The sequence below is a fragment of the Mus caroli genome, unplaced genomic scaffold, assembly GCF_978045245.1.
Source record: "Mus caroli unplaced genomic scaffold, Mus_caroli_1 scaffold_1, whole genome shotgun sequence".
In the NCBI taxonomy this organism is placed as follows: domain Eukaryota; kingdom Metazoa; phylum Chordata; class Mammalia; order Rodentia; family Muridae; genus Mus; species Mus caroli.
In genome coordinates, this window is record NW_028227256.1 from 76995354 (window position 1) to 77015747 (window position 20394).

Here is a 20394-nt window from a genome sequence, read left to right on the forward strand (position 1 = left end):
AGACACAGTCCACAGGGATGTATCTCTGTCAGAAAAAAAATTTCCTTTAAAGGTGTTCTGAAACTATTTACTATCTTATTGCTAGCTTTGTTTTTAGGAATGCGTGATGTGCTGTCTCAGAGCAAATAACTTCAAAGTCTTGTCTTTTCTTTCTAGCCCCGATGACTTTTTGTGGTGTTTTCAATCATTCATTTATTCACTAGATCAGAGAGCACACATTACATTCCATGAGCTTAGGGTTTGAGGTATTCATTAAAACATCACTTTAAAGCAAGATGGGATGGAAGCCTATGGGGAAATGATTGGAACCAAGAGTGCAAACAGCTCCCAGCTTCACATTCATTTCTGTAATCAGTGTCTCAGTCAGTGCAGTGCTTAGCAACATGGTGTGGAGTAACACTCATCACTAGTGATGCTTATGGGTCAGTTCTGACCTTTATTGTTGATTGGGTCATTCGATAGCTTACATACTAAAAGCTCATGTTTCGGACTCTGTCCTGATGCAGCAGTGTCCAGGAGTGGAGACTTGGGAGGTGAATGGATCACGAGGGCTCCAGCTGGTACCAGGAGTTTACTCTGGTCTCCTCTCAGTTCCACAGTTCTTTTCATTTCCATTGAAAGAACTGAAGCATGGCATCAGAAGACAGATTTTATTGTAGAGCAAAGTTGGGGTCATTTCCAAGGCTTAGCACAATCAAAAGGAAAAGAGTCATTTTGGAGGAAAACACCCTCAAGAAGTGAGAGTGGACAAGGCTAGATTTTTGTGTCAGTTTACACTTTTAGGTGGGCTCTGTATTGTTTTCTGAACTGTCTAGAATTACAGTGTTTTCTTCTTCAAGTGCCTAGCAGGTCCATGTGGATTACGAAGGGAGGGGAATTGGTTTGTTACCAGGAAGCCTCCTGCAAGGTCACGATCTTGTAATCTTCCTGGGAATATAGAAACGCATGCCTCCCTTCATTCAGAGCCAGTTTTAGGGGAAGAGCTTTGGTGTGAGAGCAGAGTCTTTCTCTCTGCTTCCTTGCCAACATGACACAAGCTACTACTATAGGGTCTCCACCATGATGTCCTACCTTGGCACAGACTTGGAAGAAAATGAGAAGGCTGGAGCAATGGCTAAGGGGTTAAGATCTCTTGTTGTCCCGGGTGGTGCCTTACAATTGCATGTAACTTCAGTTCTAGAGATCCAGTGTCTTTTTCTAGTTCCTATAGTCACCAGGCATGTATATGGTTCACACATTTACACATTTACAATGTAGACACACACACACACATGCATGCATACACACACATGCATATACACATACACACAAAATAAAGTAGTTGGTGATTAAAAAGAAGAAAAGTAGCCAATTGACCATAGACGTCAACATCTGAAAATAAATCATTCATTAGATAGATTTTTCTCGGATATTTTCTCACAGCCATGGAAAGCTGATTAGCAAGCCACTTTGGGTCAAACATTAGCATTACTATGATTGCTGTGTATGCTCAAACAAGAAACCTGTTCCCAGTTCCTTCAGCTTTAAACTATGGATATTAATACAGTACAAGTATAGTACCAATATTAATAGTGTACAGGGGACTGCTACAAAAATTCAATAAAGTGAAATAATAAGCTACCAAGAAAAAATGCTTAGAATTTGTAAATTTGAGCTAATATAGAAGGGACATAAGTAAAACAATATTTCTGCTTCTTGTTTCATCACTGACTAGCACAGTGACTTCGACATAATATGGCGTCAAAATACTGTTTATTTGATCCTATGTATGTATAAAATCAATAGCTAAAGAAGGGGAGGCATACATGGCAGAGGTAGGAGAGAAGAAAGAGAGGTAGGAAATCGTGTAACTACATTTTAATTAAATTCAAAACTACAATAAATCTATCTTAAAGTTGCAGCCTGACTGATGCAATGGTATCAGTACCTTCACATAAATTAGGAAGGCGGTGTAACTGATAGTAAGGGAACTTAGAACTTCAATAGGAAAATTGGAAGTCTAATCCCTAAAGCAGGTAAGTAACAGTGTTGCCTTCCCCCGGCTCAGTTACAATGCATGATCTCTCAGGCAACAGTAGGCATGTATATTGTGACTTTGTAGGGATCCTGAGATTTCATTTGCTCCAGGTTGAGTTTGGGGACATTGAAATCAGCTCTTGGACTACATCTAAGCGCTGTGCTGCCACACCATTGCCATTTGGCACGGAAGAAAAGACAATAGTGAACAAGTGTCACAGGTGCTGTGAAGTAGCTGGCTGACATTGATTGTCACAAATACCCCTACAGAGGAGGAACTGTCAGCAGCTGCTATTGATCACGTTTCTTTTCTTTTCTTTTCTTTTCTTTTCTTTTCTTTTCTTTTCTTTTCTTTTCTTTTCTTTTCTTTTCTTTTCTTTTCTTTTCTTTTCTTTTCTTTTCTTTTCTTTTTTTTCTTTTCTTTTCTTTTCTTTTCTTTTCTTTTCTTTTCTTTTCTTTCCCTCCTCTCCCCTTTCCCCTTCCCTCCCCTTTCCCCTCCCCTCCCCTCCCCTCCCCTCCCCTCCCCTCCCCTCCCCTCCCCTTCTCTCTCTCTCTCTCTCCCTCTCCCTCTCCCTCTCCCTCTCCCTCTCCCTCTCCCTCTCCCTCTCCCTCTCTCTCTCTCTCTCTCTCTCTCTCTCCCTCTCCCTCCCCCCCCCTCTCTCTAAGGTTTCTCTGTGTAGCCCTAGCTATCCTGGAGCTCACTCTGTAGACCAGACTGGCCTCAGACTCAGAGTTCTGCCCACCGATGACTTCTGAATACTAGGATTAAAGGTATAGTTTTCTACAAAGGTTAGTCATTGACCAGAATCACCATCGGCACCTGCAACCCTGGGATAGACATAGAATCTAGACCCACTGAAGCTTACAAAAGAGAATACTAGATGATTTAATCCGAATGAAAAGAAATGTCTTAGAGACCAAAGCAGTGGTTCTCAACCTGTGTGTCTAGACCCCTTTGGGGAGACATCCTGCGTGTCATATATTTACATTATGATTTATAACAGTAGCAAAATTACAGTTTTAAAGTAGCAATGAAATAGTTTTATGGTTAGGGGGGTCACCACAACAAGAGGAATTGTATTAAAGGTTTGCAACATTAGGAAGGTTGAGAACCACTGTTCTAAGAGGGGACAAGAATAGGAAGAAAAATTTCAGTTCCAACCTGAATGTACACAGGACAGGGAACTTCTGGTTGATATGGTGAGAGAGATAAGGTTCTGCATCTAGAGCTTTTTTGTTATACCATTTAACAAGTCACTGCAAAGAGGAATCTTCACGTGAAAACACTGTCCTAGAGTCATTGATGCCTATGGTAGAAAGGACACCCACACCTTTTACTACGTGACTAGGGGTCAACATTGGGCTGGTACAGCAGCCTGGCCAAGTTGTCCATGAAGTATACTTGAGAAGCATCTTCATGGCAACTGCAGAAGGAAGGAGTGGGGGTAACTCAAACAAGGCTCTTACAGAAAACTCCTCTCCTTTGAAGGACTTCAAGTCACTACAGTGAAAACTTGTTTTATGAGTTCAAGACTATCAGACATAACCAGGTCTCAGGGAACTGTTTGCCTACATAATGTTTATCTAAGGCAGGAAGTAATGATACAATTTCCTTCTGATGCAACGTGCTAGCCTGTCTGGAGACTGAAGAGTGATTTCTTTTCGCAACAATCTGACTTCCAGCTTATAAAGTGGGTTTCCAGTAACTTACCGGTATCTCGAGTGAGTGTCGCATACAAGGAAAGTGTTTCACCCCTCCCATTTCCACCCCCACCCCACGGTACCCTGAGGACCCACATCCTAGTGGGAGAGGATTTCATGATTTATGTCTTTGTACCAACTTTAGAGAGCTTTGGTCTTGTTTTTCTGGATTTCATAAAGATTAGTGACTTGCCCAGGGCAGCACTGATGGTTATTTCTGGAGCTGCTTTTCCTCTGGTGAGTCATCTTGAATAATGTAACCCTGAGCCTCAAGGTACTAAATTTAACATGGAAACTGTTCTTATAAACACTCAAAAAGTAATAGGTGGGGTGGGGAATGACAGGCAGAACAAAATAAGAGATGGAATAAAACTAGGTATTAACAAGTGAGACAAATGGACTAGAATACTTCAGATATGTCTTCTGGTTGTCATAATAGGTTGAAGCAGGTAGACAGTTCCTGGTGAATTGTAATCACTAACACAATGGAGATTTTGTTGACTACTTTTCAAAACATTGTATTAGTCAACAGAATCTGAATTCGTCATTCATTCACTCTCCAGAAGACAGGGGGTTTATAATTAGAAAATGTGGTCCAGCCATAAAATAATGTTTTAAAATAAACCAAGTATTAGCGTCCTATAATGCAACATGCCAAATTCCAGGAAGTAATGTATAAAAACACTTCTTAACAGATGTAAATCAGTTCACACACACACAAAATAATCAGAGCTGTTTACTGAACTCCCAATACTCTTCAGACCTATTCTGCCAATACAAGGTGACAGAAAATTCAATAATAAATATGAGCTGAAGAATAGCAATAGTGCACAAGCAACATGTTTACTTTATATTGTAAAAGAAAATGCAAAATTGTTTTCTTGGGTCAGATGAAAAATTTCCTAAGCAAGGATTCTATTTGTCACATCCTTTGTCTGTTCTATCTGTAAATGGAGGAAGTACAATGATCTTAGTGGATACTTCAAAGCAATGAATAAACCTGCTGTGTTTGTACTGTGATAGCAGAGAAACTGTTTTGCATTATCAAGATCAATGTCATGTCAGTTATCTTCATAAATATGTCGGCTCCATTGAGTTTCATCATATGTTCCTTCATCAAGAAGGTATACACGTCCGTGGTCCGTGCTGCTGTCGGAAACCATGTGGACGTCTATGATCCCTGCTCCCACTGGCTGTAAAGGACAAGGAAGCTACTTTTGCAATGGTATTGTTGACTCAGGCTCACAGTTGAGTAAGAGGGACACAGAAGGCTTTTGTGACCATCTCTTCCCTCCCCCTAAAAGTACTAGCCTAGACAGGAAACCATCAAAGAAAACTCTTACAAAATGTGATAAGGATGCTGAAGTGTAGCTCTATGCGATGGAAGGCTTCTGGAGGTGGAGAGGGCAGGGTGCAGATGGGAAAGGACTCAGTTTTCTTTACAGGGGCTGGCTACTGAGAGTTTGAGTATGTTCCAGTGTGTGTATGTGCATTGCAAAGTAGATTTGGATTTTTTTCTTTTGGTGGGGGTGGGGTGGGGTGGGTTCACAAGGATCAGGGATGAACCTTGGGAGGACTGGAAAATGACTGTGATATGAAATTCTCAAATAATCAATGAGAATGGGATAACAATAATCATAATCAATAGAAATAAAACCAAAGCCCAAAATTTCATCATTAAGTCAAATTACTGTGGGAACTTTTGGCCATCTTGAAAGCACTTGATCAATAATCCCCAGCTCTTCTGGGTACAGCCACATGCAGGTGTTTCTAGCACTGCCTAGCGTAGAAAGACTCCAGTGGTAGGTCCTGATGCTAATTCTCTATCTGTGACCACACCATGATGTTAGTAACAGACTGGGGAAATGGGGTCAGTGAGAATGAGGACCTGTCATTTAAGAAATTAGCAAAACATACCACTGACTGAGGTTCCAAGTAGAATACATGACAGTGGTGTTTTGGAGACTTAATGTCTCTGAATTTGAAAGTATAAAATTCTAACAAAATATCCTGCAGACAGTGGCATCAGCAATGCAACCCCGATGTAGCTGTGTTTCTGCTAAATTCAAGGAGCTACTGAATGGCTTTCTCAGTGCCTGGAAAGATGGCTACTCCACAGAAGTAATTTTAGACTGAGCAGATGAGAAAGACCCAGGGTCAAGGCTTTTAATCATTGTTCTGTAGGAGACAATCTTAAGAGAACCAGGGACAGCATAAGAACACACAGTTTGTGGAGGGGAAAAGGAAGAAAAGAAACATAGTTCTTGACATTAGAAGTATTAAACAATGCTTGAAGTACACAGTCTAATGAAAAAAAAAAGTGTTACATCAAAGCTCTTAAAGCCAGGAAAGGTTTAAATACAATTGACTTCCTTTGGAAGATCCTGGGCCAACAAAAGTCACTTGAAAGTGGAGATGGAACCACTTGAGCAGTTATCATTGTAGATGACATTGCTTCCTCCAAAGTCATCCACTGAAAAAAATAAAATAAAATAAGGCTCTTTTAGAACCTAGATAGCCAGTTCCATTAAAACACAATACTGAATGTAGAACCTCATTTGAAAAAGGCTTGTTTTTTCTGTTTCTTTATGCTAGCAAGGACATCAATTCTTCAAATTTAGAGCTAGTGGTCAACAACCCCCTGTCTTGTCAATAATGTATAATACGGTACAAATGACCGTAACAGTGGATTTGTGCTAGGAGGGATGGAGCTTTCAAACTGAAGTATACGAGAGGGGGAGCGTGAAGCACGTAAATACAATCAAATAGTTTGATCAGAATGTTCTGCTGTTGACATTGGTGTGTTGGATATATGTGTCTTAGTACATACTTGTGGTGGTAGGAGATAGTTTAGCATAGTTAAGTGGCATCCAGGGAACTAGCACGTTTAATCGGTCTGTGTTCTCCAAAATAATGACAAATAGAAAGAAACATCTGTATACAAGCACGTAGCCTTGAAGTCTTGCAAGCTAGAGCATGGCTTTCAAAAAAAAATAATTATGTAAAAGAAAATCACATTAAGCTCCACATGAACTCTTGGTTTTCTGTCTCTATTGAATTTCTTTGCAGAATCATAGCACAGAGCTGAAGAAAGCCCCCAACGTGCTCTGTGAGGTTCATTAAACCTGTTCTTTTCAAGTCATCTTCCTGAAATGTGAGGTCTTTATCCACTAATCTTACGTGGTCCCTGCAACTTCTTTTGCAATCTCAAAATACTTTCTATGTCCAGGTTAAAGAATTAATGAAAACCCACTGTGTTCAAGCACTTTGTGGTTATGTGTTGCTACATGTTTGGGGTAAAATACATGTCCCTGAGCACACCCTTCTCTATTGTCTAGCATTTTTTTCTTTTAGTCACTTACTTTCTTTTGTCATCAGACCATGAACCTATCAGACTTGTCAGAACCAAATATCTCTACCCAGACCACCCTAAGCACACAAAACATTGAAATCTGAAGTGAATTCAAGAAATAAAAGATATGGCCTTGTGTGGGGCTGTTTGCAGTTTGGTTGTATCTGACCCAAATGTGTTACAGGGAGGACACCCCGTTGGGGATGAATCACATCCTGCTTTGGTAATGTGATAGGATGTTTTAAAGAGCACATGGACTATTGCTGAATTTGGCTAGAAATGACTATACTCTTTATTGCTCTTTCAACTTGAACAAGTTAGTTGTGTTGGGATAAGAGCTCTGTGGGGGTGTGGTCAGAGACATGAAAGAAATGGGTGAGGTGAGGTTTCCATGAAGAGTGGGTTGTGATTCTACAGGGGCAATGACAAAGGAAAATGACCCTGGTCATAGCTGGAAGGGCTGGAGAGGAACAGGCAAATCACAAGAGGTTTGCAGTGTGGTTGGAAGGGATTATCCAAACCAGGAGAGAATCCAGAATGTAGTAAGCAGAGACAGCATGTAAATAAGTATTAAGTCTTTAAAGATGATAATGGGGTCAATCTGACTCTGCTCTGAGTTTATTTCCCTCTAACCAGTGAGACAAACAACACCAGGGCGAAGGAGTGAGCAGGACATAGCACAGCTCCGAGCTGAAAAACAGAATCCCAAAGCCCTTCTGGAAGGATACTTGGTGCCAATGGTCAGGCACCAAGTGTTTAAAGAAGACTGTGCCACAGGACAGTGTCTGTTTCTCATATCGCAGTTCATGGAATCCCAAGTGCAGGTGTTCCCTACAGGAAACATCCAACCAAATAAGAAAATGTATCATTTTGAGAGCATTATCATGAGGAAAAGACAAATAAGCAGAAGACAAGGTCTATAAATATACTGAGTGGTCTATCACAATTTCAAGAAACTGGTCCTTAAAGAATTTGGACTCCAGTGCTAGCTGAGTGGAGTTACATAATTAGCTTTGTCATTACTTGGCAGAAATCCTAACAAGAACAATTTAAAGGAAGTAGAGATTTATTTTAGCAAACTCAGAGGCTTCAGTCCATCACCATTGGCTCTGTTCACTTTGGGTCCCCAGGGGGAAGCAGAACATCATGATGGAAATGTGTGGAAGAGGAGGCTATTTGTCTCTGGGTGGACAGGAAATAGGGAGCATAGGAGGAGCTGAGGAACAGGAAGTAACCTTTAGAGGCACGAATCAAGTTACTCACTTCTTCCAGCAAGACCCTTCCCCCTAACATTTTTCAGAACCTTCCAAATTAGTGATTCTGTGTGGTGACATTTTATATTCAAAATATAAGTTTGATTCCTGGCTTTCTACATCCTAAAAACAGTCTTGCGTAAGTCTTTGAATGTCTTTGTCCCATTGTCTTACTCTTGGAAGCCACAGGTGGGGGTAAAATTAGTCAACACCTGAAAAGCACTTTGTGGTGTTCCTGGAGTGTAAGTACCATTCACCAAGGAACTATATCCTGGGATATAGTTATAATTCCATTATTGTTGCATGAAAAATGGCTTTTAAACAAGGATGCATAGTATACTTGATAAAGACTGATGTGACTAGTCAAATATTTGGGGTAGGCATTTGGTTCCTCCCTTACTTTCCATCCTAAGATAAAGTCTAGCTGCATTAAAAATCCTAACAATTCTGGAACATTCTGGATAGTATTCCAATAATCTCACAGTAGAGGAGGGTCTTTTTTTTAAGCATAAAGCCAGATGGAAAAATCTAGAAGAGAAATAATTCAGCATGAGCAAAGTTAGATAGTAAATGACAAGCTAGGGAAAAGGTTGTAACATCTAAGGTGGACCAAGTAACATGTGCACTATATAAAGAGTTTACATTTTAGGAGTATTATATATAATACATAGACACATATATGTTACATATACATACATACACACACACACACGCATACATATATGCTTTTTGTAAACCATGAAACACATCTACTCATTAATAAAATCTTAACACCTCTATCCAAAAGCCTGGATGGCATGATAAAAAATATATAAACAGACAAAAATGAGTAATTGAAGGAATGTGACACAAAGTGAAATACCATTTTTCACTTTTCAAACTGGCAATGATTTTTAAATGACTGTGGTCAGTATCGGTTAGATACAGGGAAATAGGCCCTTTCCATACTGTGGTCAGAAGTTAAGCTAGCTCAGCCTCTGTACAGAATAATTTGATATATTGGTTGATTGTGGGTATGTCTGCATGTATGCACTGGCACATGTATGTCACAGCATACACATGTTACAGCATGCATGTGGAGGTCAGGAGACAATATTTTGGAGTCAGTTCTTCCAGGCATGTTCTGAGGATTGAACCCAGTTCACCAGACTTGGCAACAAGACATCTTACTGGCCCTGACAATTATTTATTGTTTGTTTTTATAAATAGGTCTCCTGAGGTCTGGGCAGACTTTAACTTACTAAGTAGGTAAGAATGGCTTTGAACTCCTGATCCTCCTGCCTCAGCTTCCTGTGTGCTGGGCCCACAGGCGTATACAACCACACTAGGTTAAAAGCATTGTTTTCTTTTTGTAACTCTTGGGACTGACCCCAGACCCTCATGACTTCCTGGCAAGTACTCTACAGACTGAGTTATATCTCCAGCCCCTCTGCAGGGGGATTTCTAATGCATAGTAACCTTTTACTTATCTTTTATACTTCTAAGATTTAATTTTTAAAATGTATTAAATGCTAGAATAAAATAAGTATAAGTATAAGGGTATCTTTTACAACATTTTAATAATGTGAAAAGGTTGTATCATCTTAATGTCAGAGAGGTCATTGGTTAGATCTAGGTCCAGACCACCTTGGTAGCCTGAGATTGAGCTGTTCAGATCTCTGACTGTGGCTGCCCTAGGCCTTCAGCTGCTGTGTTCTGAAAGGCATGCTTAGGGAGAACCTAAACTAAAATATCTGTACAATGCTTAGCAGTGCATCTGTATCTGCAGGGGATGTGTTCTCAGCCCTGTGGTGGAGGTCAGAAATGACGCATAGCACCAAGCTGACACTATGCATTTCCTCTACATGTCTAACTCTGAGAAACATTGACCTATGAACTTAAAGAAAGCTCTTATGGCTTCTCCTTGGTATATTTGAACTGCTTGTCATTTTGTACTTGGGACCATTATTCATATAAGTGTGTGTGTGTGTGTTTCTAAAAGAGCTTCAGTCTCTCCTGCTTTTGGAAGCTGCTTTAGAGTCCATCATATAGCCAATGGCAACACATCCAGCAGGCCCACATTGTTCTGCCTGGCCTAGGGGATATAAGCCAAAGCACAGACAGTCCCAAGTCCCAGCTGTGCTAGCATCATTCTGGCTTTCAGCTTCCTCCTGGTACCCAACTCTAGGTTCTGCCTACCATGCTGTAGGAAGACTTGGTGTTTGTTCGGGCCTTCAGGCTCCAGGGTGACCTCTTTCCTGTAGTCTTTGCTCCAGCTTAGCTTTTAAAAGCAGCCTCCTCCCTCCAGCCCACCCTGACTTACCCTAAAGTGCTTCCTAGAGGCAAGTTTCTCTGCTATTTTACTCTTAATGGTGGTGACGAGACCTTCCATCTTCCTATTTTTCTTTCTGTCAAAATAGTTTTCTAAAAGTCTTTTCTGGGCTCTTTCTAACCTTGACAGCTTATAAACAGCGCATCTGAATTGTGCCCCCTGATGTGTCCCTTCAGCCTTCTGAAGACACATTCCATCTTGCCAAGAGATGCCTTGCTTATTCTTTAAAGTAACTGATAAGAATGTTCAAGATCCCACAGTCCCCAGAGGGTATATACGCTTTCTTAGCATCACCTTGTGTCAGGTGTCCCCTTCTGCCATCTGTTTCTTACCACTCTTAGATCTTGAAAGATGCGTACCTCCTTCTGTCCTCCAGGGAAGCCATGTTTACCACATTTGAACATCTCCTTCCTCTAGCCCTGTCAGTTATATCTTATCCTATCTTGGCACCAGTTTGTGGACCATCATATCACAGACAGGCAAACATAAGGCTTTGTGTACATCAGAAGTGGGTAAGGAAAAATTTTTGTACTGGCTAGTTTTGTGTCAACTTGACCCAGCTGGAGTTATCACAGAGAAAGGAGCTTCAGTTGAGGAAATGCCTCCATGAGATACAACTGTAAGGCATTTTCTCAGTTAGTGATCAAGGGGGAAAGGCCCCTTGTGGGTGAGACCATCTCTAGGCTGGTAGTCTTGGTTCTATAAGAGAGCAGACTGAGCAAGCCAGGGGGAAGCAAGCCAGTAAAGAACATTCCTCCATGATTCCTCTGCATCAGCTCCTGCTTCCTGACCTGCTTGAGTTCCAGTCCTGACTTCCTTGGTGATGAACAGCAGTATGGAAGTGTAAGCCGAATAAACCCTTTCCTCCCCAACTTGTCTCTTGGTCCTGATGTTTGTGCAGGAATAGAAACCCTGACTAAGACACCGTTCAATTGCTATTATCTGAACATTTATTCTCCTCCATCCTTCTAAATTCTTATGCTGAAATGTTAAAAGATAAGGTGATGGTGTCAGGAGTTAAAGTCTTTGGGAAGGTGATTTGGTCATGAGAATAGAACCATTATTAGTGGGGTTAGTGTCCTCATGAAAGAGGTCCCAGAAAGCCACCTTGTTCCTTCTGATGTACAAGAACATAACAAGAGGACATCATCTATGAACCAGATTTCGAGTCCATTTGTGCATTAGCATTGGACTTCCCAGTTCTTTAGAACTGTGAGAAACAACCCTGCTGTTTATAAGCCATCAAGTTTACAGTCTAAGTCATTCGTTACTTACTCACGGAGACATCACATGAGAACTGTTTCATCAGGTAATTTTCATCTTTGTGTGAAATTCCTAAGAGTCTGATTACACACAGTAAGATACCTGTGATGTCATCAGATAGTATCCTGTTCTGGGTCCATTTCGGATACTCAGCCCATGGTTGACCAAAATGTCCTTATGTGTTAAATTTCTTAAACAATCTGTCTTAGTTGCTTTTCTGTTGCTATGATAAAACAGTGAGACAGTTTGGGAAGAAAGACTTTATTTTGGGCTCCCAGTTCCAGGAAGTTAGGGTCAGTAATGGTGTCAACAGGTGGAAGATATTGTGGCTAGGACTGGGAACTGAGTGCTCAGATCTCAAACCACAAGCACCAAGCAGAAAGAGAACACTGGAGATGGCACAAGGCCTTTTGAAATCCCAAAGACTGTCTCCAGTGACATACTTTCCAGTAAAGCCACACATCTTAAACCTCTCCAAACAGCTACCAACCGGGGCCCAGTATTCAAATACCCTAGAATATGGGGAGCATCTCACTCAAACCACCCTAGAGTCTGAATGATCAACACACGTTTCCATGGTGACGATTATCAGTAGGTCTAGTGAATGCTAGATGTGAGGATTCAGTGTTTCCTCAAATCTCATGTCACTAGATTTGTCATGTCACCCAATGTCATGTCATTAGATTTGTCATGTCACCCAATGTCATGTCACTAGATTTGTCATGTCATCCAATGTCATGTCACTAGATGTTTTAGAAAATGTGTGTCTTCAAATAGAGTGGTATTTATCATCATTTAGTTGTGTATGAATAAATAAAGGGACCTTAGGTTTGTGTTGGAGATAGGGAATGAGAAGAAGAAACACAAATTTAAAGAAATCAGAAATACAATAGTAAACAAATGCAACCTCAACTTTCTCTTTTGTGTATTTTTGATTTTTTAGGTGACAAGATTTCATTAGCATTCACTCAATATTACACAGATGTCTGTCATGTACAACAGAGACTCAATTCCTGTCTCCTAACCTTTCCCCTTCTTGATTTTCTGCTCTCTTCCTCCTTTATCATCAGATAAAAGGGGTACAGGTTTTGACCTGCACCAAATTTAATCAGAATCCCCTTGTGAGATCATCATATTCCCATACAGAGGAAAGTATTACAAAGAAAACAGGGGTCAAACCACTGCCACAAGAAACTTTCCACAAGATTTTTGCTTTCTTTAAGTAGAGGATTCCAACTCATTTGAATAGACTGATTCATTTTCGGGATTTTTTTTTTTTAATGTTGGGTTTTAAAAATCCATGTTCGTACAGCTTAGAAGTTTGGTGGGAAGTGAGCTTTTTCTCCGATAACTCTTCCCAAAGTAATTCTTATCCTATTTCTAATCTGTGAAGCTGTCTGACTTTCTGCCTCAGAACGATGTGGAAGGCAGAGATCACAGGAGTCTTATCATGCCTCATTTCATCTGTAGCTCTCCCACCCACCTATCACCCTTTCAGGAATTCAATGCTATTTTTCTTCTATCTGATTCATGCCGAGCAAGCGTGCTCTGATCCCGCCATTCAGACTCAGAAGTAGCTCCCGTGTGGTTAATGGGAGCCCAGCAATTACTTCTCCACCTTTGCTGCCTATTATTACCTGACAGGCATTGCACTATAAAAACTTCTTGACATTAGCTAATTTGGAATATCCTGCTTTGGTTTACTTAGCCACCCTCACCCCAGACTCTTCTACCCTAAAAGGAAATTGACTTCCTTTCACTTTCCTCATGAACACCTGAGAAGTTGAGAACCGGGGATGCTTTTGTCCTGTCTCCTCAAAAGAACTCTACAAAAGAGAGTTCTAGGACACTGCATAAGTAACTTTTATTTGCCTGATGTAATTGTCATCTCAGAGGCTTGCTGCTGTCCCTTCTGATCCTTTCTGAATTCTGGCTGGCTGGTTCAACCCAGCTGTTCTGGCTCAAAACTCCTCTCTAAACTGATTGATTCAGTCTGGCTTCTCTCAGCTTCTCAGTGAATTGATCTGTTTGGCGTCAAACTAAGTCTGGCAATTTCTTCTAATCATCTGGCTCTTTCTTATTCTCTGGCTCATTCTCTCTTCATCTGTGTCTGCTTGTTGTCTCTGTAACCTGTCTCTATAAAATTGTCCGTGTAGAAACTGCCTCTGAGCTACATAAACTAAACTGTAATGGACTCCACTCTACTGCTCTGACTCTCTCCACTCAACAACTCAACTGAACTGGCTGAACAGAACTGACTGACTGACTGACTGACTCTCTCTCTCTCTCTCTCTCTCTCTCTCTCTCTTTCTCTCTCCCCACTGCTCTTAAGTGCTCTTTCCTGTCTGTTCTCGTGAGAAATGGGCATATCCTATCTCCCATTCATTCTGTCACATCTTTCTCTGATTCTTCACTGTCTCTGTCCCTCAATTAACTAGATGTCTCTTTCTAACATGGCCACTTCCTTCTACAAATTAACCTTACCTACATTGTTTGGGATGACAGGTATGTCTGTATTCCAGCCAGAGCAGCCGTGTTGCTGGATTACAAATTCCTTTACAGGGCATATTCATAAGTAAGCATAACTCAATGTTTGTTAAGATCAGCATTGCTTCTTCTAGAGGGGGGTACATAGGAAGTTGGGATGCTTAATGTAGTAGTTGCCTCGTGCCTCACACCCAACTCCTGAGAACATAATGGTGAAAGAGAACACATGGGTATGACAGCAGAAACCCAGGGGTGCCCTGTGGAAGTTCTCTTGGGGGGTGGCCAGGGGAGTGAAGAAGAACTAAGACCATGGTCTCTTCTTCCTTTCTGTGCTTTCTGCTCCAAGCTGACATTGCCCATTGGATTCGTATGTTTCTCCAGTCACATGCCTCCCCCCACGGTCTGCCTGTGAGCACAAGAGCTGAGTTTTGATACCATTTAAAAATTTTAGTGCTAAATCCTCTCTGTTTGCCAAACATACTTTAGTCCTAGAGAGCAAGGAAAAATGACAATCCGCACAGTGTTTAATTACAAATTATTCTGAGGCTGAGCTTCTCCATAATGAAGAATGCTGGACAAGCTTAGACACCTGTCAGCTTTCCACTCCAGGCTTGACTGGCCCTGTGTGGAGAGGAGGAGAACGGATAGCAAAGTCAGACCAAGGATGCAGGCTTAGGCTCCACTGACCCAGCCACTCTAAGAAGAAAACAGGGATTTATGACTTTGTGACCCACCTCCCTTCCCTCTCCTGCTTGTTCCTCATTGGCCTCTTTGCATGCCTAAAACACACATCCCTGAAGCCCTTCTGTAAGCAGGCCATCCCCCACTGTGCATTCTGGTCAGAATTCAGTCATCACTGCTGCTGTGAGTTCTTTGCTCATCTTAGCCATTGTTTTACCCTGATCATCTCTACACACAGTATTTTATATTCTGGATGTGTCTTATGGACAGCATGAGTGTGTTTGTTCTCCTGTTGGAACGTCAGGCTACTGTTCTGCTCATCACTGTGCCCTTGGCTCCTAAAATAATATGTAGCTTATGGGATGGATGCAGCTAGTGTTTGCTGCCTGTTTGCCTGGGATCCATTTTAGTGAGCATAGCTCAATGTTTGTTATATCAGCATCCTTTCTTCCAGAGGCACGTGGGATAAGGTGGGTAGAGACCTGTATTAATTGTGTACTGATCTACATCAAGTTTCTCTGAACATAACGTTTAAAAATAACATTCACTTATTTACGTTTCTGTAGTCAGATGCTTAGCATGACATTAGCTAGGTTGTTCTTGCTGTGGGTTTCTCCTAAGGTGGCAGTTAAATTGCTGGCTAGAGGAAGAGTCTTCTTAAAATTAAGGGAGCAGAAGGCTTTAAAGTTCATTCACATGGCTAGTAGCAGGAGGTTTCAGTGCCTGTGGGCCACTGTCAGGAGGCCTTAACTCTCACTTTTGGGAAGTCAATGATGGAGGGTTGTACTGGCTGATTTTGTGTGTCAACTTGACACAAGCTGGAGCTATCACAGAAAAAGGAGCTTCAGTTGGGGAAGTGCTTTCATGAAATCCAGCTGGGGGGCATTTTCTTGGTTGGTGATCAAGGTGGGACCCATTGTGGGTGGTGCCATCCCTGAGCTGGTAGTCCTGGGTTCTATAAGAAAGCAAGCTGAGCAAGCCAGGGGAAGCAAGCCAGTAAGGAACATCCCTCCATGGCCTCTGCATCAGGTCCTGCTTCCTGACCTGCTTGAGTTCCAGTCCTGACTTCCTTTGGTAACGAACAGCAGTATGGAAGTGTAAGCTGAATAAACCCTTTCCTCCCCAACTTGCTTCTTGGGCATAATGTTTGTGCAGGAATAGAAACCCTGACTAAGACAAGGGTTGAGACTGTATGAAGGATGTAGAGAACCAACTGGGCAGAAAGAACAAAGTACCTGGATGCTAACATAGATGGTATTTAGAGTTGTAGACAATAGGTAAGATTTGGAGGAGGCTACACAATGCTCCAATGTGTGCAATGATTAGACAGAACTCCATGGTAGGGATCCACAAGAAGATGCTTTGAAGATTAAGGTAGCAAGACACTGGTGAGGAACACATATCCAGACTTAGGGTACCAAAACAGGACTTCATCCTCACAGACAGTTTTATCAAGTTTCTCTTTCCTTTTTCAGAAAGTGCCTGTTTGTTAGCCACCCCATCTCCCTTACCATTCTTTACCCCCTAACAATTCCAGAGACCAATGTTCACCATCATTTTCCAAGCTGTGAAAGACTCCCTGCCAGGCGGAGAGATGGCTTAGAGGTTAAGAGCACTGTCTGCTCTTGCAGGAGACCTTGGTTTGATTCCCAGCACCCTCATGAAAGCTCACAGTTGCCTGCAACTCCCGTTCCAGGGGATCTGACACCCTCCCACAGACACACATGCTGGCCAAACGCCAATGTATATAAAATAAAATGAATAGTCATTAAAAATAGTGAAGATTTCCTGTCCCTCGCTTTGATAGGAAATGTGCTGTTAGCCTTGTTTCTTTTTCAGCTTTCCTCTCATAGCTAGGAAAGGACATGGAAATACCGCTAGTAGCAAACCCGGAACCTTCAAAAACTCTTCCTTTGCATTCTAAAACTGAAGGACCAGCCCAAAGCTCCACCCTACTGGCTGCCCACACTCCAAATAGATATTTAAGCCCAGCATCTCTACTTTATATCCCACTTTGAACCAGATCACTTTTCACTGTTCTGACACAATCGTCTGTGTGGTCTCTGATAACACCCCTGACTTAGATCCTGAAAGTAGTTCCCAGGCTTCATCATCAGAGACCTGCTGTTTCACCAACAGACCCCAACTACGGGCTCTTCACTGAGCTGCCCCAGCCTCCGGGGTCCATGATGCCTTTCTACCTTGCACCTTTATATACCTACTTTTCTTTTTCTTTTTTCTTTTTTTTTTAAAGATTTATTTGTTTTACGTATATGAGTACACTAGAGCTGTCTTCAGACACACCAGAAAAGGGCGTCAGATCCCATTACAGATGGCTGTGAGCCACCATGTGGTTGGTAGGATTCTTTTTCTTTTTAAATGAGATTTATTTTATTTTTAAATTGTGTGCATGTGCTGGTGCCTGCGGAGGCTGAGGAAGTTCATCAAACATTCCGTAGCTGGAGATACAAGGAGTTGTCAGCTACCTGATAAGGGTCCTGAGGACCAAACTCTGGTCCTCTGCAAGAACAGCAAGTGCTCTTTCCTGCTGAGCCCATCTCTCCAGCCCTCCCTGACCACATGACCCCCACCTCACACCGCATAACACCCACCCCAACCCCACTCAGATTTTCTGAAAGCCTCTTACATGCTCTGGCTCTTCATTGCCACTCTCCTCACTTTGCCAGATCTAGCTGTGTGACTTAGCACACACACGATCATGATTTAAACTCTGACTCAAACTTACACTTGCCACCTCCTTCTCCCAGGCAAGACCTGGTGCTGGAGTTTCAGACTGTGACATCACGTTTGCCTGACTTCACTTCTGGAATCTCCATTGTCCATCTCCACTAACTTTCCTCCAAAAATTCACTTCTTATAGGATATTCTCTCTCTCTATACACACACACACACACACACACACACACACACACACACACATACACACACACATACCTCTCCTCAGGTGCATGTTAGGCAATCAAGTTTCATCATAAAGTTTCCTTCCCTCCTTCTCTGTCTACCAAACCCCAACCTCCTGGTTTGATTTTTTGACACTGGATATCCCTTCTTCTCCATCTCCCTTCTCTAGTTCAGTCTGTCCCTATGTCCCTCTTGTTTACATCAACAGATTCCTCTCTGCTTTCTAATTTCATATAGATATGAAATGTATTAATATATGAATATGTATATATGAATGTATATATGAATATGCATATGTGGTTATGCATATATATATGAAGTGCAGAGTTCACAAAAAAATCTCCTAAATGTCCTTATCTAGTCTGTGCATAGTCTGTCTCATTATTAGTGCAATATTCCAAACCACAGAGTACTACATTTATTAAAACTGATTGATCTTCATTGACAAATACAACCACCCAAAGCCCGTAGTTTACCTCACAGATTGTTCTTAGTGTTTATGCATTTTATGAGTTTGACTAAATGTGTAGTGACAGGTGTCTATCATGATCCTATAGAGTCATGGGATAGTGTCACCATCCTATGTTTGGCCTGCCCCTCTGTGCCTCCTGTCATAACGCTAACAGTGCTCACAGTTGGCAGACATTCTTCATACAATGCCAGGTAGTTATAAATGAGCTCTTTATTTTTAACCCCTTCTTAAGTTTTCCTTCCACAGACTGCCACTGTGCTCTACCTAGAGCCCTGAGTTTGACTGTTTCAGAGGTAGAACCACCTTCAGTGGTTCCCACTGTCTCAGTCTAAAGCGGAAGCACTATCATATTGCAAACTAGGATGGTTTGTGTGTTGTTACCTGCCCCTCTAATTTTATTTCCTGCCTTTGTGGTCACCTTAAACATCATGTACTTGTGTGAACACAGTATACTGCTTTTCTTTCCTTACTTCTGACAAGAAGGAAGTTCCTTTAAGCTCCCCTCAGGCTAAGCTCTTCCAAGATTACTTGCTTCTCCATCTTCATCTCCCCTGACAATCCTTGTACCTCACCTACAGCTGCCCTGCAGCTCTGTGTGGGTCTCTCATACTTGTCCCTGTTCCAGAAGATTGGGCCTTCTGTCACTGCATCACCAGCATCCCATCCCTTACTTGGTGTGTCAGAAAGCTCAGTAACATTTCTGTTAATGGACTGTCAGAAGGGCTTTTCCTCCTTACTACTTCAGTGTCTGAATAGAAGATGTCTTCCATCATGCCTGAGGGAAATTAGTAAGATGTGAACGGTTCAGGAACTGCATCCGAGGTCAGCACCAAGGATCACACAGGAAGCACGCTTGCAGGTATTAATGATGCAATGAGGAAGGAGAACCATGATTTGGAAGCAGATGCTGCAGGGGTGGCATTTGCAGGATGCTATAATCTGAGGAAGTCAGGAGGGCTGAGGAAAACCTATTGTAACATGAAAGTGATGACACACCAGAGGGAACTTCCATTTCACACACACAGACTTTTGTAGACAAATATATGGTCATGTGGCCAAGTTCTGTTTGGTAGGACTTCGGTAGAATTTTTGTTGTTGTTTTTAAATTTATAAAAAGTATCCCGAATGAAATATTTTTGTCTTCATTTTTCATCTTCCCTGCTGAACAGAATATACATGTGGAGACTATAGATGAAACAGCCATCTTAGACAATGGACACCTGTGAATGCAAAGCACTCAAGGCAAAGCCACAGGACAGAAAGAATCAGTGAGGGCAATATCATGGAGTCCCATACTTGACCTCTATAATGAGAGAAAAACTATTCTGCTTTGTTTTCTGTATTCTGCTATTAGCGTTTGTTCATGTGTAGTCAATCAAATCCTAAGAAACATGGGCAGCTAAGAAGATAGAAGATAATTTTAAACTTTTTAATGTCTTAAAATCCTAGACTTGAAGATATAATATGTTTACTCATTCAAGGTTTTATTCAGCTAGGACTTATGGTAGAGACAGGTAGAGTAAGCAAGGGAACAGAGAGCTGCCAATGAAAAGCAGAATAAGTCTTTGACATTCTGAGAAAAAGATGGTGCTGTTGGATGTCCTTGTGGGATTCTGATGGGATTATGGTATTAAATTGTTTTACTCAAGGAAAGTGCTTAGCTCAGTTGACTGTGGTGTGGACCAAACAAATGAGATAATGTGGTGGATGTTGAGTTTACAAAGGAATTTCAGGACAAGCGCTTTGCTTGAAAACCTAAGGCTCTATAAACCATAAAGATATATCTCTAGGGCTTGGGAGATGGCTCAGTGGGTCAGAGCCCTTGCTTTGTAAGTATGAAGAACTAGGTTCAGATCCCCACACTCATGTAAAAACACTGTACATGCCTGTTAGCCCAGCACCAGAGGTTGGCAGAGAGCCAGTACTGTTTGGTGTT